This window comes from Austrofundulus limnaeus, unplaced genomic scaffold, assembly GCF_001266775.1.
Source record: "Austrofundulus limnaeus strain Quisiro unplaced genomic scaffold, Austrofundulus_limnaeus-1.0 Scaffold866, whole genome shotgun sequence".
In the NCBI taxonomy this organism is placed as follows: Eukaryota; Metazoa; Chordata; class Actinopteri; order Cyprinodontiformes; family Rivulidae; genus Austrofundulus; species Austrofundulus limnaeus.
In genome coordinates, this window is record NW_013953268.1 from 145,672 (window position 1) to 146,358 (window position 687).

Genomic DNA, 687 nt, shown 5'->3' on the forward strand with positions numbered 1-687 from the left:
CACAAGCTAACTGATGCTAACACAAGCTAACTGATGCTAACACAAGCTAACTGATAAAGACTAACACAGGTTTATAAACACCGTACAGTGAAAGGACACCCACCTGTTCACCTGAGCACGTGCCAGCTCATTTCCACACAAACTTGTTTAAACAGTGAGCGCGGACGGACCGGGATGCTAACGTTAGCCTGTTAGCTTCTAACAAACTCTGCAGCTGAACCGTCACACACCTGAGCTGCTGGTCTTATTTACACCACACAAACACAGCTCACCTGTCCGAGCCGTCACACGTTCAAACGTTTATAAATACGCTTTGTTTTCCCGCTCCACGGGCTAACCAAGATGGCGACACGTCTGTGACGAAGACAAATAAAACCTAAATCTGACATTTCTCGAGTCGCAGGAGAAAAATTCAGAGTCCATCAGTCGAGCAGAGCATCAGGCGTCCAGCAGGAACACCTGAGGTCAGCGGATGGTCACCTGGAGGTCAGATTCATGTTGGATTAAAGCTCCGAGCTGAACTCACCTGAGTGTTCTCTTTACCGAGCAGAAACAAGAAAGGAAGGATTTCCGCTTCCGGTGCTGCACATAACAAGTTCCGGTGAGAGGAACTCGCTGCTGCCACCGTGTGGTCGGTTTTATACTTGTTTTATTTTTGTTTTATTTTTGTTTTATTTTTGTTTTATT

At 46.1% G+C, this 687-nt stretch overlaps 1 protein-coding gene across 3 annotated transcripts in view; it reads right to left on the reverse strand.

The window, feature by feature from the left end:
- Window positions 1-597, reverse strand: part of rps14 (ribosomal protein S14) — a gene marked incomplete at its 3' end in the record, with an annotated part of 5,690 nt that extends 5,093 nt beyond the window's left edge. The window contains 1 exon segment of one of the 3 annotated variants that reach the window (XM_014029192.1): window positions 527-597. 3 annotated transcript variants of the gene reach the window in all.
- Between the last annotated feature and the right edge of the window lie 90 nt (window positions 598-687).